The sequence below is a fragment of the Lissotriton vulgaris genome, chromosome 2_1 (assembly GCF_964263255.1).
Source record: "Lissotriton vulgaris chromosome 2_1, aLisVul1.2, whole genome shotgun sequence".
NCBI classification, from domain to species: Eukaryota; Metazoa; Chordata; class Amphibia; order Caudata; family Salamandridae; genus Lissotriton; species Lissotriton vulgaris.
Window position 1 is genome coordinate 1,960,312,893 of NC_141687.1, and position 21,832 is coordinate 1,960,334,724.

General features: G+C 51.7%; 1 non-coding gene and 3 pseudogenes across 1 annotated transcript; all 4 read right to left on the reverse strand.

Moving 5' to 3' along the window:
- Window positions 1-10,811: 10,811 nt before the first annotated feature.
- Window positions 10,812-12,817, reverse strand: LOC147733556 (28S ribosomal RNA; annotated as a pseudogene).
- A 416-nt stretch (window positions 12,818-13,233) lies between these two features.
- On the reverse strand, window positions 13,234-13,387 carry LOC147733557 (5.8S ribosomal RNA). Its single transcript, XR_015308967.1, has one exon. It is a non-coding gene; the product is annotated as a 5.8S ribosomal RNA (ribosomal RNA).
- A 981-nt stretch (window positions 13,388-14,368) lies between these two features.
- Window positions 14,369-15,584, reverse strand: LOC147733558 (18S ribosomal RNA; annotated as a pseudogene).
- Window positions 15,585-19,545: 3,961 nt separating this feature from the next.
- LOC147733559 (18S ribosomal RNA) lies at window positions 19,546-20,531 on the reverse strand (annotated as a pseudogene; the record flags this gene model as incomplete).
- Window positions 20,532-21,832: the final 1,301 nt, after the last annotated feature.

Here is a 21,832-nt window from a genome sequence, read left to right on the forward strand (position 1 = left end):
CTGGAACCCCACTCCTACCCATTCCTCCATTCAGGTTGAGCATAATGCATTTTTTTTTTTTTTTTAGCCAAGTGGCACACAACGTGCCTGAAAGTAAAAAAAAAACCAACAAAAACGCTATGATGATGTCATCATTGACCATTTATTTTGTTTTATTTTCAGCCAAGTGGCACATCCGCTGCACTATTGTACAACATGGCTAAAGAAGCACTGAGAAAGCCAATAGATCTCGCATAGGCGAAAACTATTGGCTTTGCCAATGCTTGTCAAAACTGCGAGCATTTTTAATCGGCACAGTAGCTTCAGGAAAAATAAAATGCGTCATAATAATACGTGTGCAGGTTGCAACCCATGTCCCTCCCAGAGTTGAAAGTTCGGGAGTGATGTCATAATGTGGAGGTGAATTCCGGCGCTTTGGCCCTCCTCGAGGCGATTAGCCTGGCCATGCCTGGGCTCTTACTGGTTTACTTGAGGTCTGGAGTGATGTCATAATGTGGAGGAGACTTCCGGCGCTTGGGCCCACCTCGGGGCGATTAGCCTGGCCATGCCTGGGCTCTTACTGGTGTACTGGAGGTCTGGAGTGATGTCATAATGTGGAGGAGACTTCCGGCGCTTGTGCCCACCTCGAGGCGATTAGCCTGGCCATGCCTGGGCTCTTACTGGTGTACTGGAGGCCTGGCTTCTAGCTGGCACGGTCTCTGAGACCCGAAGTGTATGAATGGCCCAGGGGGAGCCGCCGAAGCTGGCACGGCTTCAGAGTCCGTGCGCGGGCGCTGCCAAGCGGCTCTTTGACACTCACCCGCCCTGTGCTTCTCTTGCAGACTCTGGAGAGCGACCAAACCGTGCTGAGCCGGATCAAGAAGAGCGTGAAGGCCGGACACGTCTCTGGACTGGGTAAGTACTCGGGGAAGGTGCCTGAAGCGCCGTGAGAGGAAGCAAGGGGGGTGGGGAGACATGGAGTTTTCTGCAGGAGAGAGACAACGGGAATGAGACTGCTAGAAGGAAAATAGGGTGGAGAGAGTGAGGAGTAACTTAGGGGGAGAGAGGTGGGGAGACTGCAAGTGAATGAGAGAAGGATTGGAAGAAAAGGGAAAGTAAGCACCAAGGTGGAGATGAGGGTGAGCGAGGAGGGGACGGGGGGCGGGGGGGCGGGGGGGACTTTCACATCGAAGGGCGGTGGAGCCAGGGAGACGAGAAAGGAGCAGCGAATGGAAACTAGCGGCAGGCAGGCAGGGGAGGAGAGGAGGAGGGGGGAGGAGAGTAGGGGAGGCACGGCCTAGCGGCCGTGCAATCAAGTAGTGAGGGGGCGGAGCGGGTAAACAAAGACTGACATGCACGCGCCCGTGACTTTTAAGGTCAATGCGCATGCGCATAAGCTTAATGCGCATGCGCATTGACCTTAAAAGTCACGGGCACTGCAAGGAATCGCCACGATTCCTTGCAGTGTAGATAAAGAGTGGATAACTCGCAATACTCTCGCCTTGCTCGATGCGCATGCGCATCGACAGGCGAGACCTAAAAATGAACACACAGACTGCATCGAAGCCTGGATGTCAATGAGATAATCATGGAGATTATGGGATGGGCTGTATTGTGCTATACTACTGTGACCCCATCAGATATGCCCATTAAAATATATTACCAACATAAGTTAAAATAATTTGAGTAAGCTACATCTGAATTCTATGTCAGGACCGGAGTCTTCGGATTATGCCTTACTTCCTTCGCTTTATTGCCAACACAGCAGCAAGAAAAAAACACAAACAACTACATTTCCCATGAACATAAGGGAAAGAAAAAGAAACATAATGGCAGTCCTTTGTCACTCTCCGCACTCCGGCAACTCCCATCATGCTCCGCAGCTGCTCCCTCCTCCTCTTTCTTCGCTGCTCAGCAGCAAGTTAAGAAGTGTTTTTTGCTTCTCTCTGATTTCTGGGACTGTGTGGGTAGCGTTTTGGGTTCTAAGGCAAGCGCTGATCTTTTTCCATTTTCAGAGTCCCTTGACGATCGCGGGACGCTTTTAGCGCTCCTCACGCGATCTGGCCCTAGTGCGTTGTGCGGTGTGGGCTTTCCACCGCTAGGGGGCGAGTCCTGTCGTGCCTTTTGAGGGCCCGTGGGACGTTTGGCGAGCGTTCGGAGTGAGCTCCAGTGCCCCTGCCCCCCGGCTTGACACCCTGCAGGGTTGTAATTTAGGTTTTTCCCTGTTTGAACGCCTGGGAAGGGTTGTATTGTTCTGTGTGGTGAACACCCTATGGGGTCGTAATTGGCGCCAGCGTGCTGGTGCGAGGAACGCTTAGCCGGGTGGGCGCCCTGTGATCTATAGGGCCGTAGCATTCCCTGGGCTCTGTCCCGTAAATTGTGTGCCTTGGTACCACCCTCATTGTCTGGGCTCCCTCCCAGCTTACATTGGGCGCCCGTTAGGGCCCGACTTTATTGGCTCTACTGCTGATCCGCCTTTGCCAGAACTAGATTCGATTATGGAAGGAGATCAAGAGCAGTATACAGAGGGTGACCCCCTCAGCTACGTACCGTGGGACGACGATTTCTACCAGGACGTGGATGACTCCATTTATCGGGCGGTGGACCAGGCCATGGTGCCCTTGGAGCAATGTCTCACGGCGCGCCTGGATGAGGCCTATTCTAAGTTAGCGGCTCTGATTCCCGCTCCGGGCCCAGTCCCGGACCCCGCGTCCTCTCCCACTCCTCCCCCCCAAGAAGCCCTGCACAGAGGGGGTCGACGCTGAAGCTTTCGCCCGCGTCAAGAACGCTTTCAAAAGCTCTCGAGGAGTCCCAACCCGACCCCAAGCCCGCGGAGGTTCCTCACCTCCCGACCCCGCGCACTATGTCCCCAGTTCCTAGGGACGACGACTCGCCGGATACGGATGAGGAGGCTTGTTCATCGAGGTCCTGGCTCCCGTTGCAATCCGCTTCCTCGGACGGACCTTCAGATATGTTGGACCCAGACAACATCGTCCATCCTCGGTCTTCGGACTGGGTCCCGGGTGACAAGGTGGCCAAATACGTGGCTGGTCGCTTGCACAAGCCTGTGGAGAAAGACGCGCGCAACCGCCTGCGAGCGGAATGCCCGAGGCCTACCCTGGAGGGCAAGGTGGCTTTGACGCAGGACATCGATCCGAAAATGGCGACGTTATTAGCGAAGTTCGTGTGAGATCCCCGCAAGGGAATCGACAGATCCTGGCGCACTTGCCAGGACAAGTTGCTGGACGCGGTGGGCCCTCTGACTAAAATACTGGACATGGCAGAGGAGGCAAAGGTTACAGGCGACCAGATTTCCCCGGAGGTCCTGTCCAACTTGGCCCAACGGGCCATCATCTTCCTGGGGAATGCGAATTGTGCCCTCTCAACGGAGAGGAGGAGGTCCCTGCTCATCAAGATCGACCCTAAGTTGGGTGACCTCGCTTCGTCAGAGGCTGGACCTGTGGCCCAGGGGGGTCTGTTCGGGGACCCTTTCATTAAGGAGCTCGGAAAGTTCAGCGCAGTCCAACATTAAGAAAGTGTTTGCCCCTCGGGTTTTTGAGGGGGCCGGACGTGGCAGGGGCCGCTCGTTCGGCCGCGGCAACCCCTCTGATCGGGGTCAAGGCTCCGGCCACGGGCGCTTCCAAGACAATGCCCGTTTCAACAACTTTTACCCCACCCAGTGCCAGCAGTTTCGTGGCCGTGGAGGAGTCCAGAGGAGACAGCAACAGAGTGTTGGTAGAGGTGAGTGTGCTGCCTTCAGCGAGTTTGCGGGTTGGGGGGCACTTGGTGCAGTTTCTCCCCGCATGGGCATCCCTGACCAGCGACGCTTGGGTGCTGCAGACGGTCCAGGGCTTCCAGTTGGAGTTTCCTGGCCGTCCTCATCAGCCTCAGCGTCCCCGTCCCATTGTCTTTTCGCAGCGTGATGCAGAATTAGTGCGCAACGAGGTGTCCGCCCTCCTCCAAAAAGGGGTGATTTGTTGCACATGAGAGCACCCAGGGGGTTTTCTCAGCAATCTGTTTTTGGTCGACGAGGTCGATGGGGGCAGTCGCCCAGTCATCAACTTGAAGGAATTCAACGAATAGCTGGTCTACCGCCATTTCAAGATGGAGGGAATCCACCTTCTGAGGGACGTTTTGCGACCGTCAGATTGGATGGTCAGGCACGACTTGAAAGACTCCTATTTGACGGTGCACGTTTTTCCTACTCACCATCATTTCTTTCAGTTCGCAAGGGCAGGTCAGGTTTACGAGTTCACCAGTTTACCTTTCGGGCTCTCCTCGGCGCCGTGGTGCTTCACAAAAATGTTGCACCCGGTCGTCGAGGCCTTGCGAGCTCGAGGTGTTCGGATGATCGTTTACCTGGACGACATGCTCTTCATGGACCAGTGTCCAGAGCGCCTCTCGTCCCAGCTTCAAATGTCGGTCAACCTTTTCCAGAGTCTGGGTTTCGTCATCAACCAGAAGAAGTCGCTTCTGGTTCCCACCCAGTGCGCCACCTTCTTGGGGTTCACTGTCAATTCAGTGGACGCCACACGGAGCCTTCCCGCTCGGAAGATGGCGAAGATGAGGCACGAGTTGCGCCAGACGCTGGCAAAGTCTCACACCTCGCTGCGCCATTTGGCGCGGGTGGTGGGTCTCCTCTCCTCGTCGATTCAGGCCATCTTCTCAGGTCCCCTTCATTATCGGGCTATGCAACGCCTGAAGGCGTATCACCTCCGGCGGGGGGTGACCTACTCACAAATGATTCCGCTATCGGAGGAAGTGCGGGACGAGATGCAGTGGTGGCTTACGCACATGGAGGCCTGGAGTGGCTGTGCGATCTTCAGCTCCGCACCGGACATCGTTATCGAGTCCGACGCCAGTCGCTTTGGCTGGGGTGCCAGGTGCGGAGATTTTTTCCCAGGGGGAGCCTGGTCGGCGCTCGAGCAGTCATTGCATATCAACTGTTTGGAGTTGCTAGCAGGCTCTTTTGCGGTCCAGTGCTGGACGAAAGACAGAGTTCAGTCTTGTGTCCTATTCGGGTGGACAACATATCGGCGGTCCATTATATCAACCACCTGGGAGGCACCAGGTCCAAAGTCCTAGCGGACCTTGCCAAGGACTTTTTGAATTTTTGCCTGGACCATCAATTGTCGGTCACAACGGAATACTTGCCGGGTCGACAGAACAAAGTGGCCGATTGGCACTCCCCGCACCTGCTAGACGCCAGTGTGTGGAAGTTAGATCCTCTGGTGTTCTCTAGGTTGGCGGACAGATGGGGCCCCTTCTCGGTGGACCTGTTCGCATCACGACTGGACTACCAGTTTCCGAGGTACTTCAGTTGGCGACCAGACCCTCTGGCGGAGGCGACGGATGCTTTCCTTCAGGATTGGTTGAAGGAGCAGGGGTATGCGTTTCCCCCGTTTTCAATGATAACGCGTGTATCAGCGTTGCTCCGCCGTCAGTTGGCAGAGGTGGTTCTCATCACCCTTTGGTGGAGGTCTCAAGTGTGGTTTCCGGTTCTTCTGGAACTTTCCTGGGATTCTCCAATCCTACTCCCCCACTCTCCACATGTTCTACTCAGTCCGGAGGGGCTTCCCCACAGGTTAGTGCAGGAGGGGTCTCTGCGTCTGATGGCTTGGTGGATCTCCGGCGTCGCTGGACGCTCCCGGGCCTTTCGGGAACAGCAGAAGACTTACTCTCCAAAGCATGGGCCGATAGCACGACCAGGAGATACCGGTCTGCTTGGCATCGATGGCGCCACTGGTGTATGCGACGGGGTCTTGATCCCGCGGGGGCAGATGTAGTGCAAGTGTTGAACTTCTTGGCGGGATTAGCGGAGGCCGGCTTGGCCTACCGGTCAGTGAATACATTCCGTTCAGCTATCTCGGCCAGTCATGACCTGGTTCAGGGTTCCCTAGTTGGAGAACATCCCTTGGTGTGTCGGCTTTTGAGAGGAATTTGCCTCTCGTTATCTCTGGAGCCAGGCTATTCCGTCCTCTGGGACGTGATCAGGGTTTTGAACCTGTTTTTATCCTGGCAGCCAAATCGGTTTTTGTCTCGTAAAGAACTCATGGCTAAACTGGCTATGCTACTGTGTTTGGTGTCTTGCAGGTGAGTCTCAGATGTGCGAGCATTAGACATCACGGCTAGAGTTTTCTCCCCTGACCGAGTGTCTTTTACTGTCAGCAGGCGGACCAAATCCCTTTCGAGAGTGATCTCGTACCCGGCCTTTCAGGACTCCCCTAAACTGTGTGTGGTACAGTGCCTCTGTGCTTATGAGAGCTTGACTGAAGATACTCGTCCTCCGGGCGAGAGACAATTGCTTATTGCCCTACGTAAACTGTACAAGGCATTTTCTTCCCTGACTATCGCCAGGTGGGTGCGTTGGGTGATGCAGGAGGCGGGGATTGATACCAAACAGTTTGGTGCCCATTCAGCGAGAGGGGCGATGGCCTCTAAAGAGGTTGCCCTTGGGGCTCGATTAGAGGATCAGATGAGGGCGGCCGATTGGTCCTCAGATTCCACTTTCAAGAGGTTTTATTTTAAGCCAGTGCTGGATGTTGCCCGGTTAGTGGTCGACAAGCTTTGAACTGGCATAATCCGAAGCCTCCGGTCCTGACATAGAATGAGAATTTGCCTAGCCTTGGTGCTGGTAAGTTCCAATTCTATTAAGGACTCGGAGGTGAGGATTATCCCCCCAGTGACTTCAAGGAAGTGGACCCTCCCCGTACGGAATGTAAGTAATGAATTTTGAAGTTATTCTCCGTTATACTGCTTGTACCTGGAAATCTCTTGGCATGTATTTTACACTTGTTAGTGGCTGCTCAATGTCTGACACTGCGTATTTTGCAGGGAATGACGGTAATAAACAAGATTCGTGAGTTGGATGGAGCATGAGCTTCGCGCGAATAAAGAGGAGGAGGGAGCAGCTGCGGAGCATGATGGGAGTTGCCGGAGTTCGGAGAGCGACAAAGGACTGCCATTATGTTTCTTTTTCTTTCCCTTATGTTCATGGGAAATGTAGTTGTTTGTGGTTTTTTCTTGCTGCTGTGTTGGCAATAAAGCGAAGGAAATAAGGCATAATCCTCTCCTCCGAGTCCTTAATAGAATTGGAACTTACCAGCACCAAGGCTAGGCAAATTCTCATTATACATTAGAAAAGAAAATTGTGCGATCTAAATGACTTATATGGGGGTACTGCCACAGAGATTCAACCCTTGATGTGCATGGACAAGTCACAGATGTTACACAGTAAGTAGTGTTCTACTGTACATTGTTGTTTCAAGTAGTTTCAACGTCATTTGGTAAAGAGAAGCCTCAAAGTGCATAGCTACCAAGCTTTTAGATTGCTAGATGTGATATTTTCATAATTTTATTGTAATTATGCGCCGCCACAGACATTTGCACCAGTTTTAGTCTTCCTAGAGTTTCTCATTGCTCCAATGGGTGCAATTCCTGATATATATATCAGCCCCAGGCGACACAATTTTCGAGGCGGCCGCGCGGCACTGGTGGCCCGTTGCGGCCACGGCGGCCGTTATAATTTATTTAAGGAAACTGTCCCTAAATAAATTATAAAGGCTGCCACAGCCGCAACGGGCCACCAGTGCTGCACGATCATATTTACTCAGGCTCAGGTGCTGTCTGGTCAGTCTTAGCCTATAGGGCCATCAATCAATCTTGTAGCGCGCGAGAGCTACCAATGACGACCCTGGACGACATTTGAAAAAAAATGTTTTCTTTCGCCATCCCTGACCTCGCATTGTCTTTTCGCAGCGTGACGCAGAATTAGTGCCCGACGAGGTGTCCGCCCTCCTCCAAAAAGGGGCGATTTGTTGCACGCGAGAGTACCCAGGGGGTTTCTCAGCAATCTGTTGTTTGGTCGACGAGGTCGATGGTGGCCGTCGCCCAGTCATCAACTTGAAGGAATTCAACGAATGGCTGGTCTACCGCCATTTCAAGATGGAGGGAATCCACCTTCTGAGGGAGGTTTTGCGACCGTCAGATTGGATGGTGTGGCGCGACTTGAAAGATGCCTATTTGACGGTGCCCGTTTTTCCTCCTCACCGTCGTTTCTTTCAGTTCGCACGGGCAGGTCAGGTTTACGAGTTCACCACTCTACCTTTCGGGCTCTCCTCTGCGCCATGGCGCTTCACAAAAGTGTTGCACCCGGTCGTCGAGGCCTTGCGAGCTCGAGGTATTCGGATGATCGTTTACCGACACGACATGCTCTTCATGGACCAGTGTCCAGAGCGCCTCTCGTCCCAGCTTCAGATGTCGGTCAACCTTCTCCAGAGTCTGGGTTTCGTCATCAAACAGAAGAAGTCGCTTCTGGTTCCCACCCAGTGTGCCACCTTCTTGGGGTTCACTGTCAATTCAGTGGACGCCACACTGAGCCTTCCCGCTCAGAAGATGGTGAAGATCAGGCACGAGTTGCGCCAGACGCTGGCGAAGTCTTACACCTCGCTGCACCATTTGGCGCGGGTGGTGGGTCTCCTCTCCTCGTCGATTCAGGCCATCTTCCCAGGTCCCCTTCATTATCGGGCTATGCAACGCCTGAAGGCGTATCACCTCCGGCGGAGTGTGACTACTCACAAATGATTCCGCTATCGGAGGAAGTGTGGGACGAGATGCAGTGGTGGCTTACGCACATGGAGGCCTGGAATGGACGTGCGATCTTCGGCACCGCTCCGGACATCGTTATCGAGTCCGATACCAGTCGCTCTGGCTGGGGTGCCTGGTGCGGAGATTTTTCCACAGGGGGAGCCTGGTCAGCGCTCGAGCAGTCATTGCATATCAACTATTTGGAGTTGCTAGCAGGCTCTTTTGCGGTCCAGTGCTGGATGAAAGACAGAGTTCAGTCTTGTGTCCTATTTCGGATGGACAATATATCGGCAGGTCAGTTATATCAACCACCTGGGAGGCACCAGGTCCAAAGTCCTAGCGGACCTCTCTCCCGACAGGTTCACCCTGGCGCCGCCTTATGACGATCACGTAACGCGGCAACCCACGGCTGATTCGGGTAAGGAGCAACGCTAGGCGTTCACCAGATCTCTGCCTCGCTTTTTATCCCTTTCTAACTGTAACTTTGCCTTCCCTGTGTAGGGCTGCTGGTTCGGGCTTGGGCTTATCCTCACGGCCAATTTAGTATCAGTACACTGCCTTGGTAAGCCTTTCGCCCAGCTCAAAATGCCCATTGCCGTATGGAGCAAACCACTTATAACTCCTCAATATAGGCACGTATTTCGTACGCTCACCCTCGATATTCGTGTATCACTGCGCCCTTAATGCTGAGATTGCTCATGCATTACCGCAATAGGCACCAACTGTTCAAACCACGCAACCACACGTCCGTGAGCATGTTCATCCACGTCTACTGGCGCGTTGCTCTCAGCCTGAGATCGCTTATTCATTACTGCAATAGGCACCATGTAATTACACGTCCGTGAGCATGTTCATCCACATCGACCGGCTCGTTGCTCTCAGCCTGAACTCCACCTCGGCACACCCGTTGCCTTGCGTCCACCTGCAAGCATGTTCAACTTCACTCGCGTTGCAATAAGACCACTTGGAACCACGAAGTATTTTCACCTCTTAAACAGTCAGATGCACGCTTCACGTTCAGTCACTTGTTTTACATAATGAATATTATGTCTTTAAAATGTGTATATTTTCTCCTTACTCCCTTTTCCTTTTTCAGGCATTTTTGAGGTTTTGACGTTAAGGCAATCATTGATTGTCCTGATGATGGTCCCCATGACCCAATAGGGGGACCGAAACACCGTCGACTTGTCTAGCACCCTAGACAAAAAACTTGATTTCTAACTACTGTAATGGTGCTTTCTGACAATTCTGTATAATTTGAATGTGAACAGAAAAACGTTTGCTTGCCTTAAAAAACCCTTCTATTCTTCACCATCTGTAATCACCCCGCTAGTGTTTGGCACAGGCTTGTGTACCACATGGGTGTACTGTGGAAGGTATTCTCGCTGTATGGATTAACTGTTTATTAGGTAAATTTGAATGACCTCTGTCCGGCTGGACATGTCACTCCAAATATAGATCTGACTTTGTCTATATTTACTGTTTCATATGTTATGGAATGTCTGAAATAAGTCTGGCCTGCTCACGCCAAGCTACCTAGAGGGTGAGCAGGGGTTATTTAAAGAAGGTAATCCCCTTATTCTGATTAGAGAAGTGGGTCCCTGCTTGTCATAAGTACCTACCTGTGCCAACCAGAGACCCCCAAATCTAGCACTTGACTATTAAGCCCCCACAATGTGGGGGCTTATAGAATTTTGGGGAAGGACAAAAATTGGAGTTAGCCCGGCCGACAGCCCGCATGGCCATCTGGTCACACAGCCCGCAGGGCCATCTGGTCACCCTGCCCACATGGCCATCTGGTCACCCTGCCCACAGGGCCATCTGGTCAAACAGCCAGGCAACCAGATGGCCCGGGATGACCCAGCGCCCAGATGGCCTGGGAGGGTGCCGTAACCAGTCGCCCTTGCAGTCCGGCGAGGGTGGCCGGGCGCACCAAGGCAGCCGCTCTGGAGGTTCCTTCCCCAGGGTGGCTTCTGCTCACCTCCCTACCCGACTTGCCCGGGAGCAGCGGGAAGGGGAGGCCATCTGGTCACCCTTCCGACCCACGAGGGATGGTGGCCCCGTCCCCGTAACTCGGTGGGGCAGGGACAGGAAGGGGAGGCCCCCGTGCTGAAGAGCACGCGGGGGAGGTGGCCTCCCGCAGACCCACGTTACCCCTCCATGTCCCTCCCGCCAGACTGGCAGCAGAGGGACCCGCCCCTGGGTGTGGTGGAAGGAGGCGTCCGCGGGCACCCATGCACGGAGAGACAAAAGCTTGGCTCAGAGGATGACTTTCAATAGATCGCAGCGAGGTAGCTGCTCTGCTGTTTACGAAACCCTGACCCCAAATCAGGTCGTCAACGAATGATTTAGCACCGGGTGCCCATTGCCGTATGGCGCAAACCACTTATAACTCCTCAATATAGTGCACTAAGGGCACTAAGGGCGATGGAGACGACCCCCTTCCGTCCGCGCTCTGGTCCACAAGCGAGCGGCTCTACGCACCGGCCCCCGAGAGAGGTCGGCTATCCCAGGCCAATCGAGGCTCCACGGCACTGTGGTATCGTTACCGTTTAGGGGGGATTCTGACTTGGAGGCATTCAGTCCTAATCCCACAGATGGTAGCTTCGCCCCATTGGCTCCTCAGCCAAGCACAAACACCAAATGTCTGAACCTGCGGTTCCTCTCGTACTGAGCAGGATTACTATTGCAACAACACATCATCAGTAGGGTAAAACTAACCTGTCTCACGACGGTCTAAACCGAGCTCACGTTCCCTATTAGTGGGTGAACAATCCAACTCTTGGTGAATTCTGCTTCACAATGATAGGAAGAGCCGACATCGAAGGATCAAAAAGCGACATCGCTATAAACGCTTGGCCGCCACAAGCCAGTTATCCCTGTAGTAACTCTCCTGACACAAAGTCAAAGGGAAATCCCTGGGATGGATTTGTTGGGCTGTGGTATCAAAACCCTTGCAGTTGCACTATAGTATCTGATTTACAGACTACTATAGATCACTGTCTGGCAGGAAAAGATTAACATAATGATTTCCACAGAAAAAATATTTGTTAACAATCTAGTACTTTATTAAAACAAAGAATATTTTACAATAAAAAGCATACATTTAAAATTTCAAAGGAACTTTCCCTGAAAAGTAAAAGTTAATAGAATATGAACAGACAGTACGGTAATAAAGCATATAAGTTCATACACAACACATTATATATTATACACAATAAAAAATATACCAAAATCAACATATGCAGCAAAGCAAACAGACCCCTTTTAAAACAGTGGTTCTTAAGTCTTTTCACCACGATTGATTTTCGGATCCACTGGCCTAACGTTACATGTGCGATCTTACACAAGTGCGACAGAATTACATGTACGTCCCGTGTGTATTTAGGCTTGAAGTGGATTCTCTCGTTTGAAAATGCGTCGACGCGTTTCGGTGCTATACCCTTGATATGGTGGCACCTTCCTCAGGACTTCATAATTGGGGTTTTCCTGTACAAGCAGGACTTCGCTCTCCCTTTGGTAGGGGAAAGGATGTTTCCGGTAAAAACTGGGCGCCTGTGGCGTCGAATCAGAGCAGTTATTTAGAAAATGTCTGGCTGATTTGGCCTTTTTGTCTTCTTCAAGACTCCTCCTACTGGGATCTTTTGTCTCCAAGTTTGTCTAGTCTTTTTCTTTATTAGGAACACATATCTTTTTGTTTTTTGAAAGACTCCTCCTATGGGGTTCTTCTATCTTTGCGTCTCTCTGGTATTTTTATTTACAAATCATGTATCTGGAATCGTTTTAAAACCCACTTCAAACGGGCATATATTGTCTTGGGGCCTTGCAGGAACTGGATATGTTCTTAGTGCGTGTGGCGCCGTGTTTCTGCCTCGTTTAAACCGCTTTCTCCTGACACCTCCTGCTTGAAACCCAAAAAGTCAGAAGGATCATCAGGTCCCGCTTTCACGGTCTGTATTCATACTGAAAATCGAGATCAAGCGAGCTTTGGGGCTGCATTCCCAAGCAACCCGACTCCGAGAAGACAATATCCACGGTGTGAGCCTCTATCAGAAGGACTTGGGCCCACTGAGCGACACCGGGGAGTCGGTCTTCTGTACGCCACATTTCCCACCTCCACCGCCGGGCGGGAATTCGGCACTGGGTTCTTCCCTCTTCACTCGCCATTACTGGGGGAATCCTGGTTAGTTTCTTTTCTTCCGCTTAGTAGTATGCTTAAATTCAGCGGGCCGCCACGTCTGATTAGAGGTCGTAGTTGGAAGAATGACTCTGGAACATCAAAGGGGGTTGCTGTGGAAGGCCAGGCCCCCCCCTGCTGGAGCAGGGAAGCCTGGCATCCCGGCAGGGTGCTCCCTCTTTCCCCGGATCGCATCTGGAAGGGTTTCACCCTCCCCGGGAAGCCGGCCGCAAAGGTGGGCGTCCAAGGCGTGTGCGCGCGGGCAGCCGGTGGGACACCACAGACAGCCACACGCAGCACGCAGCCAGGTGCCCCGGGGACCGGTCGCCAGGCCCCTTTCTCGGGGGCCAGGTGTGCCGGCGGCTTACCTCCATGGCAGGACCCGGCGATCAGGGGGTCTGACCTTGTGGGGGGACGTAGGGGTAGCAGAGCTAAGCCTGCAACATCCCCAGCTGCATCCCGGGGAAGCCCCAGGGCGATTGATGATCTAACGACCCTCAGACAGGCGTAGCCCCGGGAGGAACCCGGGGCCGCAAGGTACGTTCGAAGTGTCGATGATCAATGTGTCCTGCAAATCACACTAATTCTCGCAGCTAGCTACGTTCTTCATCGATGCGCGAGCCGAGTGATCCATCACCAAGAGTCACAGGCAACTTTTCAAAACGTTCCTCCACTTGCGGGCACAGGATAGGTGGGAGGATAGGCGGGCCGTCCGCCCACCACCCGCGCTGCAAGATGGCCCGGGCACCCGGTTCAAGGCTTCCCCTCTGGGAGTCAGACTGCACCATTAGGAGGAAAAAACATTGCCAGGCGCTCGGCCTAGTAGTCCCCCCCACCCACGGGCGAGGAAGGGGGCTCCCAGTGCGACAGGAGCAGGCAGCCCCGCAGCTGGCGGTCCCTCCCGGAGACACCGGGAGGGACTGCATTAGTCTTAAAACCCCTCGTCCCAGCCGCACGGGACCGGGTCAAACCGGGTACCTGGCAATGAGGGAGTTTCGCTCCACCTGCACGTCAGTAGTCCGTCGCTGGGCGGCCCGAGCCATGCCGGCGAGCTGGCAATTAGCCCGCCACCTTCCTCGCCTGGGTCGGAGGCACCAGAAGGGAAGAGCCAGGTGGCTCCCGATCCCACATGCCTCCCACCGAGAGGAGCCAAGGTCCTCTCACAGGCCCTTGGCCGCTTCTCTTCCAGGCCACCCTGCTGCATGAGAAAGGCCACTCCCCGGTAGCCCGGACACCGGTCGGGTCAGGCCTGACCGGGACTCGGGCGTGGGAGGACCCAGCCAGCCCCAGGGCCTTCCAAGGGAGGGGTGGTACCAGCCCGGGATGCACTGCCATTCGGTTTCCCCCCCACCCGAGGGATGTCATGGCGGGTGAACTTGGGTTCCGTCTCAGAGAGGGACAGGGGACAGGGGCGGCCCCCCCATCCCCGGTCCTTCACACAGCGGTCAGGCCCTACCGGCCCTCCGAAGTCCCGGTCCTCACCTAAGCACCCCATGTGGCTGTGTACCACTCTGCCGGCCGGGGCACGCCAGGGCAGGGCCGGGCCCTGTGCCTAGGGTGTGTGCTTTCAGGAGGCAGCTGAGGGCTTCAGTCTGGCACCATCAGTCACTCGGGCCGCTCTGCCGTTAATGATCCTTCCGAGGGTTCAACTACGGAAACCTTGTTACGACTTTTACTTCCTCTAGATAGTCAAGTTTGATCATCTTCTCGGCGCTCCGCCAGGGCCTTTGCCGACCCTGGTGGGGCCGATCCAAGGACCTCACTGAAACCATCCAATCGGTAGTAGAGACGGGCGGTGTGTACAAAGGGCAGGGACTTAACGCAAGCTTATGACCCGCACTTACTGGGAATTCCTTGTTCTTGGGAAGGAATTGCAATACCCAATCCCTATCACGAATGGGGTTCAGCGGGTTACCCGCACCTGTCGGTGAAGGGTAGACACACGCTGATCCATTCAGTGTAGCACGCGACATCTAAGGGCATCACAGACCTGTTATTGCTCGAGCTCGTGTGGCTGAACGCCACTTGTCCCTCTAAGAACTTGGACGCGGACCGCTGGGGGTCGCGTAACTAGTTAGCATGGAGGAGTCTTGTTCATTATCGGAATTACCCAGACAAATCGCTCCACCAACTAAGAATGGCCATGCACCACCACCCACAGAATCGAGGAAGAGCTATCAATCTGTCAATACTTTCCGTGTCCGGGCAGGGTGAGGTTTCCCGTGTTGAGTCAAATTAAGCCGCAGGCTCCACTCCTGGTGGTGCCCTTCAGTCAATTCCTTAAAGTTTCAGCTTTGCAACCATACTCCCCCTGGAACTCAAAGACTTTGTTTTCCCGGAAGCGCCGCCGGATCACTAGTCGGCATCGTTTATGGTCGGATTTACAAGCTGACCTTTTAAATACATTGTTGAGTGGGAACAAGATTGGCATTGGAGCGATTGGGACGTGGAGTTAGCCTTGAACTTCTGGGCAGAAGTGATCTCAAGGTGAGCTGATGAGGAATAGCGTTAGATACATTCTTAAATTTCACTCTAAGAAAGAAACAAAGGCTTTTAACAATGTAATATTAACTTTTATTTGCTAACAGTTGGAATTCGGACCTATAATGAAGATGGTGAGGAGAATGGGATGCTAGGAAAGAAGTTGTTTATTCAAGATATTTTTGAGTTTCTATGGAATAGCGAACTGATAGAGATTAAAGTGAATCAGTGAGGTTATCTGATATGGAGAATGAGAATGAATAGCATATGTATAGCCCTTGTAATAAATGGGCGGATAAATGATATCATTTTTGTTTTGACAGATATATTATTTTTGGGACCAATCTGCATCAGCAGAACTAAAGTGCAAGGTACATACAGACCGAGGGGAGTTGAATTGATTGGAGTTGAGATTGTTTCAGCCTTTGTTTCTGGGAGGATGTGTTTCTTATAGGGATAGGCCATCTGTGTTCACTCTGCAACAAAACGACGGGATTGAAGCATGGACTCTGAAAATGACTTGTATTATGAATATCAGTCAGTATAGGGATAGATCAACTTAGAGATGCAATGTTAGGATGTTAGGGATCCACCTTCCATTTTGATGAATGTTGTTGGATATATTTCCTCATGACACTATATGCAGTTAAAAAATAAAAAATAAATAAAACATTGTGTTTGTTGAGATTAAAGATCATGAGAGCGTTTGGGTTGGGAGACAGTTTTGTAGCTTGGTGAAGGAGGTGGAGCAACATGTACTCACCAACCTGTCGGAACATCTGGAAAGTAACAACCAATTTGAGCCAAATCAAGCTGGGTTCTGTGCGAATCACAGCACGGAACTCGTTATGCTGTCTATTCTGGATGAATTGAGGAACAGGGCAGATAAGAAAACTCCAAGTGCCCTGGTGCTGTTAGACCTCTCCGCAGCATTTGATACCGTCTGTCATAAACAACTATTGTCGCGGATGATGGATTTCGGCATACGGGGCACGGCACATGCTTGGCTCTCCTCCTTCCTTCAAGGGAGGTCACAGAGAGTACAGCTTGGTGACCTTCTCTCAACCACTACATCGATCACCTGCGGAGTGCCACAAGGCTCTGCCCTGTCGCCCCTCCTTTTTAACATCTACTTACAACCTCTGATTAGACTGCTCAATCAGATGGACTGTCAGGTGTACAACTATGCGGATGACACCCAGATAGTGATCCAACTAGATGACGGTCCGGGTGCTCTCGTAAGACTGCACGACATCTTGAAGTACACAGCCAATTGGATGTCCAGAAATTCATTAAAGATCAATCCGGATAAGACCGAGGTACTGCCAATTACCATCGCAGGGAACCCATGGAATGAGCATTTCTGGCCAAGAGAACTAGGGTCACCTCCTCATCTCTCTTACCGAATCTCGGGTGGCACAGGAATGGAAACATGCCATGGTTGTCCCTTTGCTCAAAAAATCTGGTGCTGACATCACAAATCTCGCCAACTTTAGGCCTATATCCCTGCTGCTAGCTTGCTCCAAAATATTGGAACGCCACGTTAACACCCAGCTCAATGAGTTTGTTGAAAACGTGGGATATCTCCATCCATCCCAATCAGGCTTTCACGCTAATTACTCCACCGAGTCCGCACTACTTGGGGTGACTGAGCGACTCCGACACGGTATCGATAGCGGTGAGACCTTTGCGCTTATTCTTCTTGACTTAAGCGCTACATTCAATACCGTGTCTCATTCCACTCTTTTGGAGTCCCTCTGCTCCCTTGGTGTTGATGGATCTGCGCTTGCCTGGGTGGCCTCATTTCTTAATGAGCGCACCTTTCAGGTTTTCTCAAACAAGGCTGAATCTGCGATTCATTCGTCAGCTTACGGCGTCCCTCAAGGGTCTATATTAAGCCCATTGTTGTTTAATATTTACATCAGCCCTCTTGCCTCCATCGTAGAGGACGCCGGTCTGTCTATATATTCATACGCAGACGATACGTAGATTGTGTTTTCTCTCTCTAGCAGCAGGGCTCAGGAAGTCTCTGCCCTTAAAGCTGGCCTATCTCGCGTTGCAGCTTGGATGCAAGACCATCTGCTGAAGCTAAACGGAGAGAAGACGGAGGTTATTATATTAGGCAAGCACAAAGATCTGTGGGGCTCAAGACACTGGCCATGTGACATGGGTCCTCTGCCTACCCCTGTGCCTGTTGCTCGTAACCTTGGATTCTTGATTGACGACAAACTTTCGATGAGGCAGCAGGTGACCAAGGTCGCTGCAGTCTGTTTTAACACCTTATGTTGGCTGCAGAAGATCTTATGGATGCTGCCTGAATCCACTCGAAGAACTGTCGTCCAGGCCCTTGTGATGTCTCGCATTGACTATGGCAATGTGCTTTATCTTGGAGCGGATAAAGCAACAATTAATAAATTCCAAGTGGTACAGAACTCAGCCGCTCGCCTCTTGCGCAATGTTCCACGGAGAACGTCCGCAATGCAAGCCTTGCGTGACCTGCACTGGCTGAGAATTTCAGATCGTGTGACCTTCAAAACACTGTGTTTTTTGTTTAAGATCCGTCAGGGTTCTGCTCCTACCTACCTTCATAACCTTGCCCAGCCTTATATACCTGGCCGTTCTCTAAGGTCATCTAATAATGACAATTTTCTGATTCCAAGAATTCGACTGGCAAAAATGGGAGGCCGTTCATTCGCATATCTCGGACCAAAGATGTGGAATGCTCTCCCACTGGCGTTAAAAACAGAAATTAATCGTCTGGCCTTTCGTAAAAAGTTGAAGACTTTTCTGTTTTGAATTCCCCTTTTTTGTGATCTCTTTTTTGCACCTGCTTGTTTTTCTTTCTTCAGTCCGTCCCTGGCGCCGGGAAACCCATTGTGGGTAGCTGAGCGCAATACAAATTCAATAAAATAAAATAAAAATAAATAAAACCAGCAGCTGTGGTCAAGAGCTTAGGCATCCAGGTGGATGGTAGGCTGTCTATGCAGAAACAAGTTAGGACGGTGGTGGGGACCAGTGTCGGCCTCCTTCGACAACTTAGGAAAGTCACCTTTGTTGTCCTTTTCCACTCTGAGGCGAGCGGTCTCCGCCACGATCCTGGCTAGGTTAGATTATGGCAATTCGCTATACATAGGGCTGCCGCAAAAACTCCTGAATAAGATGCAGGTTGTCATGAATGACGCTGCTAGGCTTATTTTTAAAAATCCAAGGAATACCCATGCATCCCCCCTCATGCAAGAACTGCACTGGCTGCCGGTTAAGCAAAGGGTGATGTTCAAAGGGATGTGTATTGTTCACAAAGCCCTGTACGGTAAGGCACCAACCTACATGAAATCTTGCCTAATCCCCTATAGTCCAGCTAGGATGCTTCGATCTGCTGACGCTTCCCTCCATGCTCAACCACGCTGCAGATTAGCCACAGTGGGTGGTCGTGCCTTTTCCAATTTACTCCCAGCAGCCTGGAATAAGCTGCCAATGGAATTGCTAAAGGAGACTAATTTGTTGTCCTTCCGAAAAAAACTAAAAACAGTGCTTTACCAGCAAGCATGGGGTGATTTGTAATTTTTATGAACAGTTTGTCCTCCATGGTACTTGATGTTTTGATCTTGACAAAGCGCTTAGAGACCCCTGGGTTATAACGCGCTATATAAATTGAAATAAATAAATAAATAAATAAATAGCCTGGACGGATCTCCTATATAGGAATTCCACTGCTAGGGTTAATTGCCAGCCTGACCCATGCCGGTGGGCTGGCAATTAGCCCGCCACCTTCCTCGCCTGGGTCGGAGGCACCGGAAGGGAAGAGCCAGGTGGCTCCCCATCCCACATGCCTCCCACCAAGAGGAGCCACGGTCCCCTCACAGGCCCCTGGCCCCTTCTCTTCCAGGCCACCCTGCTGCATGAGAAAGGCCACTCCCCGGTAGCCCGGACCCCGGTCGGGTCAGGCCTGACCGGGACTCAGGCGTGGGAGGACCCAGCCAGCCCCAGGGCCTTCCAAGGGAGGGGTGGTACCAGCCCGGGATGCATTGCCATTCGGTTTTCCCCCCACCCGAGGGATGTCATGGCGGGTGAACTTGGGTTCCGTCTCAGAGAGGGACAGGGGACAGGGGCCGCCCCCCATCCCCGGTCCTTCACACGTCGGTCAGGCCCTCCCGGCCCTCCGAAGTCCCGGTCCTCACCCAAGCACCCCATGTGGCTGTGTACCACTCTGCTGGCCGGGGCGCGCCAGGGCAGGGCCGGGCCCTGTGCCTAGGGTGTGTGCTTTCAGGAGGCAGCTGAGGGCTTCAGGCTGGCACCATCAGTCACTCGGGCCGCTCTGCCGTTAATGATCCTTCCGAGGGTTCAACTACGGAAACCTTGTTACGACTTTTACTTCCTCTAGATAGTCAAGTTTGATCATCTTCTCGGCGCTCCACCCGGGCCTTTGCCGACCCCAGCGGGGCCGATCCAAGGACCTCACTGAAACCATCCAATCGGTAGTAGAGACGGGCGGTGTGTACAAAGGGCAGGGACTTAACGCAAGTTTATGACCCACACTTACTGGGAATTCCTTGTTCTTGGGAAGGAATTGCAATCCCCAATCCCTATCACGAATGGGGTTCAGCGGGTTACCCGCACCTGTCTGTGAAGGGTAGACACACGCTGATCCATTCAGTGTAGCACGCGTGCAGCCCCGGACATCTAAGGGCATCACAGACCTGCTATTGCTCGATCTCGTGTGGCTGAACGCCACTTGTCCCTCTAAGAAGTTGGACGCCGACCGCTGGGGGTCGCGTATCTAGTTAGCATGGAGGAGTCTTGTTCATTATCGGAATTACCCAGACAAATCGCTCCACCAACTAAGAATGGCCATGCACCACCACCCACAGAATTGAGGAAGAGCTATCAATCTGTCAATACTTTCCGTGTCCGGGCAGGGTGAGGTTTCCCGTGTTGAGTCAAATTAAGCCGCAGGCTCCACTCCTGGTGGTGCCCTTCCGTCAATTCCTTTAAGTTTCAGCTTTGCAACCATACTCCCCCTGGAACTCAAAGACTTTGTTTTCCCGGAAGCGCCGCCGGATCACTAGTCGGCATTGTTTATGGTCGGATTTACAAGCTGACCTTTTAAATACATTGTTGAGTGGGAACAAGATTGGCATTGGAGCGATTGGGACGAGGAGTTAGCCTTGAACTTCTGGGCAGAAGTGATCTCAAGGTGAGCTGATGAGGAATAGCGTTAGATACATTCTTAAATTTCACTCTAAGAAAGAAACAAAGGTTTTTACCAATGTAATATTAACTTTTATTTGCTAACAGTTGGAATTCGGACCTATAATGAAGATGGTGAGGAGAATGGGATGCTAGGAAAGAAGTTGTTTATTCAAGATACTGTTGAGTTTCTATGGAATAGCGAACTGATAGAGATTAAAGTGAATCAGTGAGGTTATCTGATATGGAGAATGAGAATGAATAGCATATGTATAGACCTTGTAATAAATGGGCGGATAAATGATATCATTTTTGTTTTGACAGATATATTATTTTTGGGACCAATCTGCATCAGCAGAACTAAAGTGCAAGGTACATACAGACCGAGGGGAGTTGAATTGATTGGAGTTGAGATTTTTTCAGCCTTTGTTTCTGAGAGGATGTGTTTCTTATAGGGATAGGCCATCTGTGTTCACTCTGCAACAAAATGACGGGATTGAAGCATGGACTCTGAAAATGACTTGTATTATGAATATCAGTCAGTATAGGGATAGATCAACTTAGAGATGCAATGTTAGGGATCCACCTTCCATTTTGATGAATGTTGTTGGATATATTTCCTCATGACACTATATGCAGTTAAAAATAAAAAAATAAATAAAACATTGTGTTTGTTGAGATTAAAGATCATGAGAGCGTTTGGGTTGGGAGACAGTTTTGTAGCTTGGCGAAGGTGGTGGAGCAACATGTATTCACCAACCTGTCAGAACATCTGGAAAGTAACAACCTATTTGAGCCAAATCAAGCTGGGTTCCGTGCGAATCACAGCACGGAACTCGTTATGCTGTCTATTCTGGATGAATTGAGGAACAGGGCAGATAAGAAAACTCCAAGTGCCCTGGTGCTGTTAGACCTCTCCGCGGCATTTGATACCGTCTGTCATAAACAACTATTGTCGCGGATGATGGATTTCGGCATTCGGGGCACGGCACATGCTTGGCTCTCCTCCTTCCTTCAAGGGAGGTCACAGAGAGTACAGCTTGGTGACCTTCTCTCAACCACTACATCGATCACCTGCGGAGTGCCACAAGGCTCTGCCCTGTCGAACCTCCTTTTTAAAATCTACTTACAACCTCTGATTAGACTGCTCAATCAGATGGACTGTCAGGTGTACAACTATGCGGATGACACCCAGATAGTGATCCAACTAGATGATGGTCCGGGTGCTCTCGTAAGACTGCAAAACATCTTGAAGCACACAGCCAATTGGATGTCCAGAAATTCATTATAGATCAATCCGGATAAGACCGAGGTACTGCCAATTACCATCGCAGGGAACCCATGGAATGAGCATTTCTGGCCAAGAGAACTAGGGTCACCTCCTCATCTCTCTTACCGAATCTCGGGTGGCACAGGAATGGA